This window comes from Ochotona curzoniae, unplaced genomic scaffold (genome assembly GCF_017591425.1).
Source record: "Ochotona curzoniae isolate NIBS_2020 unplaced genomic scaffold, NIBS_Ocur_1.0 contig_64, whole genome shotgun sequence".
Classification (NCBI taxonomy): domain Eukaryota; kingdom Metazoa; phylum Chordata; class Mammalia; order Lagomorpha; family Ochotonidae; genus Ochotona; species Ochotona curzoniae.
In genome coordinates this window covers 2,642,277-2,656,416 of record NW_024466502.1, presented here as the reverse complement: position 1 = coordinate 2,656,416, position 14,140 = coordinate 2,642,277, and positions in this window count along the sequence as shown.

Genomic DNA, 14,140 nt, shown 5'->3' with positions numbered 1-14,140 from the left:
AGGAAGGCACTGTCATTGCAGATGACAGCTGCACACACCCTTCTGCCTGTGGAGACCTGCCAGCAGAGCAAGAGCTGGAGGCAGGAGACCCTGAGGCCCATGCCCCTGATCCTGTGCAAGCCTAGCCTAATGCATATGCTTAGGTCCAGAGTTTAACTACATTTTAAAAACATAGAAAACAGTTTATGGAATGAGAGTATTTGTACAACTGTAGTTTTAGGCCAACCTTTAGCATAAAATTTAAATTAAAAAGTTCATGGGCCCAGCATGGTAGCCTAGTGGCTAAATTTCTCACCTGGCACACTCTGGGATCCCATATGGGTACCGGTTTGTGCCCCAGCTGCTTGCTTTCCCATCCAGCTCCCTGCTTGTGGCCTGGGAAAACATTCGAGGATGGCCCAAAGCCTTGGGATCCTGTATTCATACGTGTGGGAGACCCAGGAAAAGCTCCTGGCTCCTGGGTTCATACTGGCTCAGCTCAGGCCATTTTGGCCACTTGGGGAGTGAACCAGCAGATGGAAAATCTTCCTTTTTGTCTGTTCTCTCTGTATATCCATCTTTCTAAGATTTTTTAAAAATCATGAAGTAGGGCCCAGCGCGGTGGCGCAAGTGGTTAAGGTCCTCGCCTTGCACACCCGGGATCCCATGTGGGCGCCGGTTCTATCCCGGCAGCCCCGCTTCCCTTCCAGCTCCCTGCCTATGGCCCTGGGAAAGCAGTCGAGAACGGCCTAAAGCTTTGGGACCCTGCACCCACGTGGGAGACCCGGAAGAGGCTCCTGGCTTCGGACCGGCATAGCATTGGCCGTTGCGCTCATTTGGGGAGTGAATCATCGGGTGGAAGATCTTCCTCTCTGTCTCTCCTCTCTTTATATCCGCCTTTCCAATAAATAAATAATAAAAATAAATCTTTTAAAAAATCATGAAGTAAAAGCAATTTATAGTAAGATAATGTTAATTTATTATTGGAAAAATAATTTTTATCACTCCAGATTAAGATAAGTATATAATGCTGATAAAATCTGCAGTAAGGACAGTGATGTACTAAGCCTTTTTATCCACTGAGTCAGAGCAACCTCTAGACCTCCAAATTCCCTTCACAGCAAGCGACCTATATGGGACCCATTTTCTACCCTTTATGTCATTTTACTGTACCTGTCTTAGGTTTAGATAAGTACAGATAGTCAGGACTTCACACTGTGCTATAACTGCCTGCAGTATTCCATACCTTAACAGGCCAGAATAGTTTCACAGTCTGCGAGGAACAGAATACAGCACAGAACCTAAGGGTGTTGTAGGGTCCACCATCTATGTTCCTGTATGTCCACTATAAGGTGTTTGCACAACAATCTAAAAACCTTGGAATGCATTCCTCAGTACATTTCCGCATGGTTAAGTGATATATGCTGGAGGGGGTGGTGAGTGGCACTAATCTTTATCTGTAATTGAACCAACAGCTATTTTGTGACACTTTTCTTGTTCTGTGATGGCAAAAAAGAATCCCTGACAAAGTGCCATGAACCTAGAGTCATCATGTAGGTAAAGGGACTAACAGAAAGGATCAAATCTGACGGATGCATTATCTCTCTCTGCGTCTCTGTGCTCCTGAATTCCCACTAAGGAGCGTGGGAACTTCATCCTCAGATCAATGGCATTTCAGGGTAGGGCTTCATTGAAGGTAATTAGATTCAGTGAGGTCATGAGGGTGGAGCCCAGGATGGCATCAGCCCTAGCCCACAGGCTCACTCTGTGTGCTCAAGGCATCCTTTGTGGCAGCAGGATGGAACAGACACAGCCCTGGCAGCACAGAGCAGATGCTGGTGCCTGGCTCCTGGGCTCCACAGGTGGGACCAGCCACCAAGTAACCTCCCTCCTCTGCGCATCACCTAATTTTAGCTATTTTGTTCTCTCAACAGCCAATGGGCCAAGACACAACGCCCTCAGCTCTGACTGCTCACTTCCCACCAGTCACAGGTCTACATGCAAGTTTCTCTCCTCTCAGACCCTTGCCATCAGGACAGAAGGAGACTAAGGGGTTAAAGCACAGAGCAACCAGCAAACAACTGACTGACAGAAACAATAACATCATTTCTCTGCTGTGTGAGAGAGATCTGCACTGGAGGCCTTGGCATTCTCACTCCCATGCTCCTGGCATAGTTCTCAGACCCTGGGCTTATTCATGTAACACATCAACCCCTGGAAAATCAAAGCAAAACAAAAGATACTTCTTCATAGGATCTCATAAGAGAAAACTCATAAATTACTAACTGTACTGGTAAGTTATAATAACCATAACATAAAGAAATGTATTCATCTTAGTAAGAATGGGCTATTCTAATTTCCTGGGTAAATCAATGGTTTAGACTGGTGGTATCTGAGCTGAGACCTAGAAGGAAGACATGGCAGATAAGAAAGAACCACCTAAAAATACATACAAGACAGGTTCTCCTGTGTTTAGTGTTTGGGTGAAGTGAGACCTTACTTTGCCATGAGTAGCTTTTCAAAGTAATAGAGACACTATATGTTCACTACACTTTTAAGCTTAAAAAACACAGGACAGTTAAACACAATTCATTTCATGCACCTAGAAAAAGGAACAAATTCTGTTTAATTGTATTATTAAACCTTGAGTTTTCCCTAGTTCAACGTTCTTCAGCTACACTGAGTTTACCTTGCAACCTGAACCATACTACATAAACCAACGCTGTGCCAGTCACACGGGCTGCTAGGCACAGAGGCTCAGGTCCCTGTTGGGATGAGAAAAGAGGCAGTCATTTTAGAAGTGAACAACATGCTTGTTTTTGCCCAGAAATTTCTTTTAGCAAGAAAAAAAAAGTGCTATTGAACGCATTTGAATTTCCAGCTGTATCATGAGAATGGCCTTCAAGGAGTTACACCCTTCTGGTGGCCTTTCCTTGATCTTGAACAAGCTAGAGAGGACTGCAGTCTTCCCTTCCGGGGGTTTAGTCCTCAGCCTCATGTTGGTTGTTAGCTGTTACCATTCTGTTTTGGTTAGGCACCAAAACTGTGCCTGAGAACTCCACTAGGAATGTGTTCTAGGGTGTCCCCTCTTGGAACTTCCTCCGGACTGCTGTGCCAGGATGTTTCTGACTGATAAACCTGCCTTTGCTCTCTGCATTGTCTGATCAGAAACTTCTTTTGTGTGAAACAGGAGCCCGCATTGCTTCGTTCCTTAGTTCCATTTCCCTGTTCAGCACCTCTGGGAGACAGCAGAGACCCGGGCACAGTCTCCACCCTGCTGAGGAGCCTTTCCTGTATGCCCTTTTCTCCATAACCCTCTAGCACCGTTTCTACGTTCTCATCCTGTGTCCCACAGTTTGCTACTGACACCATTTTCTCCTGCTTTTGCTCGCTAATGAGGTCGAGCTCTGCCTTTGATTTCTTTTTTCCATCTATCTACCTAAGGTTCACACACTGTGGCAGGCAGAATTCTGACAAAGAGACATTCATGATTAGATTAAAAAGCCTCTTACAGTCTTTCCTGAGCATCTTTTTGGCATTAAAATACAGCTAAACTCTGCTTCACTTTCATAGCTCAGAATGGAGGCTAACATTATATATCCCAAGATTTTTACAATTGTAAAGACTAGTTCTTATTTAGAATAATTCCCAGTAAGATCTATGGTGCACAGGAATTCTATTACAGCACCCAAAATGATCGAAAAGTCAAAACATGCCTTCTTTTGGACCCATCATCATCATCATCCTCTAAGATCTATAGAACATGACTTGGCCGTCATCGAAACGCACTCCTACACCTAAGGAAATCACAACCAAGGCTAGAAATACAGACAGTAAAATACAAACTTTAATCACCTAAGTATGTAGCCAGTTAACATTAATTATAACTCATTGCCTGATTTTTTTTTTACTTTTTAAAGATATTTTAGAAATAAGTTTTAACTATTTGAAAAGCAGAGAGAGATAAAAAATTAGATCCTCCATCTGAGGGTTCACTCCACAGATTTCTACAACAACTAGGTCTGAGCCAGTGCAAAGCCAGGAGCCCTGAGCCTCATCTGAGTCTCTAACTTGTGTGGCAGGGACACAACCACCTTCCCCCGGTGCGTACTGGCAGGAGCTGGAGCAGAAGCAGAGTCAGAACTCAACCGCAGGCACTGCAACAGAGTCCTGCCTGATGCACCCAATGCCCACAGTTTGATGGATTTTTAGTATAAAACATGTTCCAGTTTTCTGTTAAGGAGAAAAAAACTTCAAGATGACATATAATGCATTCAATACAACTTTGTTTAACCTCAACTAACAAGTATGTAGCTTGAAACATCTGCCCTTTTAGTTTGCAATGAAGCAAATGTGGTGTGTGTTTTTTTCCTCCAACCTTAATTGGGTAGGGGGGTCTGGAACTATCAATATTTACTAAGACCCTCCTCCATTTTTGGCATTTGGCATGCACATTGCATTGATATAAAACCCATTTACAAACCACAGAATCTCTCTCTTTTTCTCCCTCTCTCCCTCCTTTCCCCCTTCTATCTGTAACTCTGACTTCCACATACAAGAGTGTTTTATATAAAGACACAGTCCTCTAAGGTGGCAGTTTTATAAATAGCAGAATCCTATTACCATTCAAAACCTAACTTGGTCCTGGCATGATAGCCTAATGGCTAAATCATTACCTTGCATTTGCCAGGATCCCATAAGACACCCGATCATTTCCCGGCTGCTTCCCTTCCCACCCAGCTCCCTGCCTGTGGCCTGGGAAAGCAGTAGAAGATGGCCCAAAGCCTTGGGACCCTGCACCCGTATGGGAGACCCGGAAGAAACGTCTGGCTCCTGGCTTTGAATCGATTCAGCTCTGGTCACTGGGGCCACCTGGAGATGAACCAATGGATGGAATGGTTCTCCTTCTCTCTGTAAATCTGCCTTTTCAATAAGAATAAATACATCTTTAAAAAACCTTATAACTTAATAATTAATGTAAATAAAAATATTCCTTTAATGTAATGATGATATTTGGATGTGTAATGAAATACACAGGTACTTTTTTAGAAAAAAAAGTATTTTTCTTGTTCTGATTTTTGCTAAATCATTAATTACATGATTATAATAAATTGTTTCATGCAATTGTCCTTTATTTACAGTTGTGTGAAGTCTGTATTGGTCTATTTGCCACCTATTTAAATGCAGCAGACAGACCTTCCCTGGCCGGCGTGAGTGGTGGTTTGAGTTTCCTGTAACTGAGTAACCAAGGGAACGAGTAAGGAAAGGCGCAGCACACATGTGCCGTGCAGTGTCTCAGACAACGCTCGCTGTCATCTCTCACACTAAAGACATCTTGTAGCTGCTCAGTCCGGCAGAACTTCCTGGCGACCCCTCCTCACTGACGCTGCGGCCCTTGGCACAGCAGCCCAACACCCTTTTGCATCCTACCTGAGCAGGGTAGTAGTTCTTCAGACCCCAAAGTTGGCAACCATCCTCTTCTTTAGTTAGGCTAAAAACTGTGTATGTTTTATCCTCAGACCTGCTCTTCATTATTCTGACTTGGCAACTTGCCCAAGGATAGAACATCCAGAAACATCATGATCAAGGGCTTATCCTCAGCAAATTTCCAAGTGATTATCTAAAATTAAATGTGTTGTTCACTTTTTCACTAAACTTGCACAGTTCAGCTCAGTACTTCTTCACCAAGAAACATTTAAAGTATTATAAAGAAATAAAAGAACATTTACGGTTAAAAGAGAAATTTGTGTGTTCTAGCCAGTCATACTGTATTTATCTGTTTATGTGAAGGGCAGAGTTAGAGGGAGAGACAGAGAAGGGAAACAGACAGAGATGAAGAGAGATCTTCCTTCACTGGCTCACTGCCCAAATGGCCACAAAAGCCAGAGCAGGGCAGGCTGAAGCCAGGAGTCAGGAACTTCACCCAGGTCCCCCTCATGGGTACAGTGGCCCAAGGACCTGGGCCATCCTCCACTGCCTTCCCATGTCACTGGCAGGGAGCTACATTGAAATGAAGCAACTGGGACTTGAATGGTCATCCATAAGGAGTGTTGGCATTATAACTTACTGAATCACAGCGCCATTCCCATGTCACACCACTTTTTAAACACTTGCTTTAGTTACATGCTACATGTTCCTCAGCGAGAAAAATCCACAATTTGATATTACCATCCATTTTTCTACATATAAAGCTGAATGCAAAAAAATACTAAATACACTGCCATATGTTCAGTGTTAGTTAATCTTAAGTCTTTATAAATTACTGAATATTTAAAAAATTATTATATAGTTAAAGAGCTACCATAAAAATCTACCTCTAATTATGATAAACATCATGAATTTTCCCAAATATCTACTTTTTTCCCTCGACACTGATTGTTCATAGGCTAAAACCACTCTAGTCCCTGAGACTTAGTAGGGGCCATGACGCTGGCCATGGTCCCAGAAGTGTGTAGATGTTAAGTGCATCATATCCAGGCTGAGGTGGTAAAACGCTTGTCTGAGTCTCTAGTCTCCCTTGCCCATCACCGTGGCAACCAGGGAGGCAGTGCACCTAGAGTACAAGTACCAGCTCAGAACAATCTCGATTGTCACGTCACTTCAAGGCAATTTCCTCAGTACCTAGCAGACTTTATGTCACCAAAACATTTCCTTGTGCTAAATTAAGTAGCCAATTTTAAGAAGCTTCAACATAGCAAAGTTCAGATCCTCCCTCTCTGTGTCTCTTTCTTCCGTCTTCTCCACCAATGGTCTCAATTCAATGTCCATTTTCCAGACTCACTACAACCACCGTGTCCTGCTCGCTGTTCCGTTTCGCTGACGCGGTTGTTTTTCTCTAACATTGTTCCGTGGCTGTTTAATGAAGTCGCCCCGTGACAGACATGGCATCACATGTTGAGCGACTGAAGTCTACAGCTGTCAGAGTGATACTTATCTGTCGTTCTGTTATCTGCGTAGGTCGCCACAAGAGAAACATACACACAATGTCAATATAGTTTGCATTTGTCTGCTCCTTTAGGCTGTATAGTCTCCATATTGTTCCAGATTTCTGTAATATGTGAGTATAATATTTTGAAGGACAATCATTTTCTACTTGTATCCAGATATATTAAAATTCCCAAATATTGCATCTTTCTTTCTTTTGCTTTTAATCTCTGTCCAAGCATTTTTCATAGTTCCATTAGAAAATTGGCACCTAATATATATTAAGTGGACCTGACTTGAATGATGAACCATAATAGGGTGGTATTATATAAATAATTAAATTTTTAGTCAAATCCTATAATAGGGAACAAGGCTTAATTCAACTAAGAAAGGGCACAGAGCCCTAGATAATGACAAGATTAAAGACTTATTAATATTGCAGGGAAAGTATGGCCATTAACATTCATCAATTATGCCTCCTACTTTAATGCTATGTCACTTTACTTGATGTGCTAGCTTCATGAAATTCAGTTTTCCACTTATCTGACGTTTATTTCCTGAATGTTTCAGGCATATTGACAGCACCAATTTCGGAGCTTCGTGGTACACAAAAGTAGTCAAGTTCCCTTCTCTGAGATAGTCAAGTTCTAGGACAGCACTGTGGTGCCAGCATACCACATGGGCTGGGTTCAAGTCCCAGCTTCTTTTGCTCTGCTGATGCATCTGGAAAGGAGCAGAGGCTGGCCCTAAAACCTGGACCCCGGAACCCATGTAAAAAACAGAAGAAGAAGCTGCTGCTTCCTGACTTGGGACCAGATCACCCCTGACTGTTGTGGCCATTTGAGGAGTGAGCTAGTGGAGGGAATATTTCTCTTTCTTCTTCTTTTCTTTTTCTTCTTCTCCTCCTCTTTCTCATCTTCATTCTCCTTCTTCTCCTTCTTCTTCTCTCTCTCTCTCACCCTGCCTTTTACATAAATAAATAAATCTTTAAAACAGTAAAATCCTGTGGAAAAAGAGGAGGGAGAAACTGCAAACGGACAACATGCTTTCTTATGTCGTCTGCTTTCTTCTGAATGAATAAAATATAATTTATAGAACTCCAAATTCATGTACAGAGAACGCACCCTGAAAGCACACCTGTATCAGTAATGGAAGAGTGCTGCAGTTGTTGTTTCTCTACGGGCATCTCTCATTGCTCCTCACAGTGTCCTGGAATTGACGCCTGGAAGACCTTAAACTCTAATATATACTACAAAATTAGCTTCATATGAAATTGTTGTGAAATGCCTCTAGTTTAAACGAAAACTACATTATTAAGAATTCAACCACAAAAATCACTCATTGGCCTGACTTGCCATCTACGAAGACACTGACGTCATGGCAAGGGCAGAAGTGCATGGTGATTTCACTTCCTTCATGTATTCTAGTTGTGCTTCCAGTGGACTCTGTCTAACACAGCACATTCTTGGACAAAGCCACATCAGTTCATCACATGACTGACTTGTAGCTTGATGAGCAAAACATTCTCAACCACCCACAATACCGTGTTGAAGGTAGGTCTAGTTTTTAGCATTTGCACATTTTAGCGACTGGGTGAAAATATTATCACAATCAAGATGAAAGAGTAATAACAACATGTTGCCTGTAAATTTCTAATTTAGGGAGCTGTTGTGGCGTAGTGAATGAAGTCTGAAGAGCCAGAATTCCATGTGGGCAACAGCTCTGCACTCACCTGCTCCACTTCCACCTGGCTCCCTGATAACACACCTGGGCTAACAAAAGCCCAACCACTTGTGTCCCTGAACCCCTCTGGGAATCCCAGAACTGCCTGGCACAACAGCAGCTGCCGCAGGCATTCTCTTTCCCTACCTTTCAAATAAACAACAGCAAAAAAAAAAAAATTAAACAAAATAAACTGCTAATTTAGTAAAAAAAAATTATGATTATCTTCCATACATGATCTTGTGCTAGTTATACTGCATCTGTGCTACCAAATTCCATTCTATTCGTTCGATAATAACCTTATACTTAATCCCTATATGATTAATGAGAATCTGCACTAACATACCCAAATAGCCAGGCCACACAAAGTATCTGTTGTAGCAGGGAATAGATACAGATGAATAAACACTAAACTCATAAGACATTAACATAATTCTAGGCCTTCCAGCAGGCCCTGAGATCGCTGAGGGTGCGGCCACAGTGCAGCAAAAACCGCCAGAGACAAGCTGGCAAAGAATGTTCTTTTATTCAACACAGATCCCAAGGTTATAAAGGTTTAGGAAGGGAGGGCAGGAGGGTCTCTTCCGGCAGACACCCCCAACCCACCAAAGACACTGTCTTTGCTACATGACTCATCTATTTCCCTTGACCTCCTGGTCAGGTTTCATGTGTAATCCCCTTGATATTCTAGCCATGTTGGAGGTCACGCTCCATGTGTAGGTCAGGAAAGTGTGCCTAAGGCCATAGGGAAGCTTTAGGCCACACCTCCCAAGTAGCAAGGCAGGGGCCTAGAGTGATTACCCACATCCAATGATAACTAAAGCTGGGGATGAGCCATGCTCATGTTACTAATAGCAAAATGTTAATATTCAATGATAAATAAAGCTGAGAGTATTACTTGAGGTATATAACTATTTTAGATGCACCAGGCTCATGTGGCTCTAAAATACCAACAAAGAAAGCACACTGGGCCTGGCATGATAGTTCAATTGACTAATCCTCCCCTTGCAAGCACTGGGATTCCAAATGGGTGCCAGTTCATGTCCCCACTGCTCCAATCCCCATCTACCTCCCTGCTTGTGGCCAAAAAGAGCAGTGGAGGATGGCCCAAAGTCTTGAGACCTGTAACCAGATGAGAGACACAGAGCAAGCTCCTGGCTCCTGGCTTTGATTTGGCTCAGTCCCCATTTGGGGAATCTGTCTTTCCTTTTCTCTGTAAGTTTGCCTGGTCAATTAAAAATACAATAAATCTTTAAAAAATAAATAAAGCTAAGTTAGCTACCTAATGATGCCATGTTGACCAATTTCATATGGCATAACCATATTCATTTGCATATAGTCTATTATTGAAGCATTATATAAATCAAAATGGAACTTTTCTTCATTTTGTAGCAATTTAAGCAGTTCTGCTTTTCCAATAGAATGGTTGTGGTGAAGTAGCTGAATTAGGGGAACATGCTGAGAGATCAAAAATTCATACCCACCATGCTGTGCAAGTCATGGAAGTTGTATTCAACTCCCCTGAATTTATATTCTCTCACCCATACAACAGATAACCGTATCTAGAAGGCTATAGAGGAGCACACAAAATCATACATGTGAAACATTCTACAGCATATATGGGCATTATTTTATTACAAATAGTTTTAAAATTCAATTGCTGAAATCAAACATAACTATCTTTTTTATTACCATGATTAAGCAATGAGAAATTAATCTAATTGCAAGACAGAAAGCAGGAAAGAAAAAGAATGGTTACATCATCCATACTCAGGCAAAATTAAAAATTAAAAGAAAATAACCCCAGGGTCTAAGCTGGTGCCTCCAACCTGCTGTGTCCAAGGAATGGGCACAATGTCAGCTTTGGTCACCTGGTCCTAACCAACCGCTTCCTCCTCATGCACTCAGCCACAACACCCCTGCTTTCTTAACCTGTAATGGACTTTCTGTTCCTATGAACGTAATACTTCCAGGTGTATGCTTTACATTGACAAGAAGGAATAAGGAGAAAGTCTTAAAAGATCAATTTTTAAAAACTAAAACTAAAACAAGAAATGAAAGCAAGATAAAAGAATAAGAAAGTGGTAAGTAAGTTTCAAATCACGTGGGTTCTTCACAATATAAGGGCATGACACACATGGATGTGCACTCATGCCAAGAGACATGGCACACGCACACTCATGCCAAGAGAAAAGTTACGATGCACATACCAACACACATGTAAGTGCAAGACACACATGGATGTGCACCCATGCCAAGTGAACAGATACAATACACACCTACACACATGTCAGGGCATGACACATGTGCACCCATGCCAAGAGCACAGCTACAATACACACAGCTACATGCATGTCAGGGCATGGCACATGTGCACCCATGCCAAGAGCACAGCTTCAAAACACACACCTACACACATGTCAGGGCATGACACACATGCACCCATGCCAAGAGCACAGCTACAGAACACACACCTACATGCCTTGCTCTGTTCTGACTGCTGCGGCAAACTAGCTCACAGTAGGTACTTTCTCAAAGGCGGAAACATATTGCTCATATTGCTAAGGGCAGGAGTCAGTCCAAAATCAAGGTTCTACTGGTATCCTCTACCTGTCTCACACTGCAGAGAGGAGAGTAAGTTCCTTCAGGCCTATCTACTTATGGAAATTACCCCATGACTGTGACCAGACACCTCAATATCTAATCACCTCCAAAAGACCTCCTCTCTGAAGACCATCCCATTGAAAAATGAGAAAAAAACTAGGACAAAACAGACTTGCAGATTTCAGCTGAGTGTGTGTAATAATAGGTCTTGCCATGAAGATCTTTAAGAGGTACCTGAATTCTTTCAATAACTGGATGATTTATAAATTCTTTTTTTACCTCAAAAATACACAAATCCATTCAAAGACACAGAAACAAATCTGAACACAAGATTTCAACTTTCTTTAACATGAAGTCAAAGTTAAGTACAATTTATATTGTCATGACAGCAAGATTAGAAGAGCAAAGTAATTTCTGGGAAAAGCACCTAATTCGTAAAAAGTAATCCCAAACTCATACTATTTTCCAGAAGCAATGATCACCACCCTTAAAAGGATTTCAATTCTTATTATTTAGAAAACTTCCATCTCATGTATATTTCCCTGAGAGTATTTTATTCTGAAGACCTCAGTAATTTTATGAGAAAATTTCATCCAACGCCTGCAGCTGGTTATAAATAACTCAGAGAAACCAGATAAAGACGAGAGCTGCTGGTCTGAGTATCATGTGCTACTTTCCCAATGATTTCAAAATAAAGCTGTGAAAATAACAAAATTTAGTCATAGAAATAAGACCTGGCTAATGCAGCTGAAATTCAAAATACATAGGGCTTAAATGAGTGCACCTAATGAAAAACGGAGCAAACCTGGGGAAGATGAGATGAGATATACACACCTGTTCAGGGTACTGTGGTGCACGAAGGAGGGGATGGTGATGTTAAATGGAACTCCTCTCCTCATTTGCATGGCCCCCTCCAAGTTAGGGGGTCCTATAAATGCATATTCTTATACTCAGGTTCTTGTCTCTTCTTTAACTTTTATTATTATTATAATTATATATTTCCATAAGCCCTAGAATTTTCCTTACCCCCTCCCCAATTTCCCTCCATCCCACTGAGTTCCCCTATATTATTACTATAGTATAGTTCTTCATAAACAGTCATATGTCCATCATTACATGCATAGACAATGGCAGAGTTCAGTATCCTATTGTCAACATATAGTTAACAGTTTAATTGGGAGTCCATCTTTGATTTAGAAGTAAAGATGCATATTGCATTGTATCCACAAATCTGGATATGATAGTATCCATTACGCAATTACTATATATCTCCTTAAATGAAAAGCCACAATACCAAATACTAACAGGAAGAAAAATAGAAAGTTAACAATGCCATGAAGTTAAATAGCATGCTACTGGATATGATAGCCTCCACTGCACAATTACTATACACCTCCTTAAATGAAAAGTCACAAAACAAATCAACAGGAAGAAAAGAAATTTAAATGCATGAAGTTAAATAACATTCTACTGAACGAATAATGTGTCGCTGAAGAAATGAAAACCAATAATCTTCTTCAAGAAAATTATGCTACTGTATGATCTGTGAGCCAGTGAAGAATTCAATGAGAAAGAGTATTTTGAAGAGATGAAACTAAAAAAAAAATCAAAATCCATGAAATACAGTTTCTGCTGACCTTTGTGAGACGTGTCTCCTGTAGGCAACAGACAGATGGATTTTGGTTTTTCTTAATCCAATCTACTTATCTTTGATGTATGATTGATGAGCTAAAAAAATTTATTTTCAGGATTAATATGAATGGGTGGTAATTTGGTCCTGTCATTTTAGGAATGGGTTGTTCATTGATTTAGTCTTCTGTTGTCATTTTACTGGGATGTTCTTTGCATTTGCCTTTGGTTTTGGTGGGTGCTGTTCCTCTTCTCTGTCAAGAGAACATCTTGAAGTATCATTTGTAGGGCAGGTTTGGAAGAGGCATATTCTCTTCACTTTTCTTTACTGTGGAAGAATTTTCTTTCATTTTCAAAGACAAAGGACAGTTTTGCTGGGTATGTTATCCTGGACTGACAATTTTTGCTTTTATAAACTGGAATATGTTGCTACATTCTATTCTGGCCTGTAGAGTTTCCTGTGAGAGGTCTCCTATGAATTTAACTGGCATGCCTCTATATGTCAATTGATTTTTTTTTTCACGTGCACTTTTAAGGATTTTTTCCTTATGTTCAACTGAAGAGAGCTTGATGATCATGTGTCATGGTGAAGATCGCTTTTGGTCAACCCTGTTGGGAGTTCTGTGCCCCTCGTGGATGTTGTTTCCCAGTTCTTTCTCTAGATTAGGGAAATTTTCCCTTACTATTTCATTAAATACATTCGTAAACTCAGCTTCTCTTTCTGCACCTTCTGGGACTCCCATAACTCTTATATTTGGCCTCTTAATAGTGTCTTTCAATTCTTGAATACTTCTTTTGGCCTGATCCAGCTCTGCTTCCAGTTTTTTGTTTGTTTCCCCATGGTGACAGGAAATATCTTCTGATTTTGAGATTCGTTCTTTTGCCTCCTTCATTTTATTTTGGAGACTCTCCACTGTACTTTTAATTTGCTCCACTGTGTTCTTCATTTCTGATACAACAGCTTTCATTTGACTCATTTCCAGTGTGACATATTCCTTAAATTCCTTAAATGCTTGTATTATGTGCTTCTTGTTGTTGATAAGAAGTTTTATAAGAAGTGTTTCGAATTCTGTATCGCCATTTTCTCGATGTCTTCCTCAGTGAACTCTGAAGTTGGAAAGGGTTTGCTCCTTTGCAGGTGAGTCTGCAGTAATATTCATTATGCCTCTGTCTCTTCTTTTGGTCATTAACTTCTGGTTACCAGATTCTTCTCCTTGGGACAGGTTTCTAAGCTGTGTCACCCACAGGTCTACAGTTTGATTTTACTTATAGCAGTTGGTAC